Source organism: Aplysia californica, unplaced genomic scaffold (genome assembly GCF_000002075.1).
Source record: "Aplysia californica isolate F4 #8 unplaced genomic scaffold, AplCal3.0 scaffold00851, whole genome shotgun sequence".
Taxonomy (NCBI): Eukaryota; Metazoa; Mollusca; class Gastropoda; order Aplysiida; family Aplysiidae; genus Aplysia; species Aplysia californica.
Window position 1 is genome coordinate 176,020 of NW_004798121.1, and position 1,256 is coordinate 177,275.

Here is a 1,256-nt window from a genome sequence, read left to right on the forward strand (position 1 = left end):
CTCTATCTATCTCTTTCGCTACCTCTTCCTCTTTCTCTCTCTTTCTCTCTCTTTCTCTCTCTCTCTCTCTTTCTCTCTCTCTCTTTCTCTCTCTCTCTCTCTCTATCTCTCTCTTACACACACACAAACGCACACCCACCACTCAAACACATACACACGGACATAGAAACACGTGTTCACTCCTAACTTTTCTTCGGAGAGGGGGAAAAGCTTTCGTCCAAACCGCAATGAAGAACAATATACAAAATATAGGCCGAACATAACGCAGTTTACTTTATTGTCGAACTGAGCATCGAGGAATTTGTGAGTAGTGGGATCGGAATGCTTAATCAGTGAAATACTCGACACTAGCGAGTATCGAATAGCGCCCGCTTCTCCCGCCAACACCAGACCGTCGCCAGAATGAGACATCTAGAAAAAATAAAAACCTCGTCTGCTGTAGTAATTTCTTTTCTTGCACTCAGTCTGTCCACTCTCTGGCATAGCACAGCACATTCTGGCGCGTGTGGCATTTCTGTGTGTCTTGATGTTGCGTACAGCGAGGAACCACAATAACAATAACAATAATAATTCGTATCGTGATAGAAGAAGTGCGCGTGCGTGCTTGCTTGCGTGCGAGTCTGCGTGCGTGCATGCGTGCAGTGTGAGTTTTTCGGAACAAGGGTGAAGTTGTTGGGTGTTATCATCGATGCACGCCGTCGTGTGTGTTTGTGTCTGTGTGGTGTGAAGGAAACAGGACTTCGTTTATTCTTGCACTGGTAGCGAGTGAGAGTGTGTTGTTTTTCACATCCGCGTGTTCACAGTTAGAGTGCCGCGATGTTTCGTTCTACGATGCGAGTTCAAATCTCGCCGAGTTCTGGAGGTCTGGATTACCTTAACAACAACAGCAACAACAACAACAACAACAGCAACAACAGAATCAATAACAGATGTGTAGCCATCCGTGGCTACCGACGTAGAAATGTAAGCATAATAATAAATATGTGTGTGTATTGCTGTGTGACGTCATATTTTAATTTTTACTAGGACAGTCGTCGTTTCAGATTGATAGTATACACTTGTGATTTATTTGTCAGCTTTTTTTTTAAATTTTCAAATGTAATTTTTCTTTGCGGTGTCTTCTTGTTTCCTTTAATTTGCAGATGTGACACTTCAGACTTCAAAAAAACAAAAAAACCTCACAAAAAAACACCCTACACACAAAATTTGTATTTGTTGATCGGTCCTTCTCTTCCCCCCTCTCTCTCTCTCTCTCT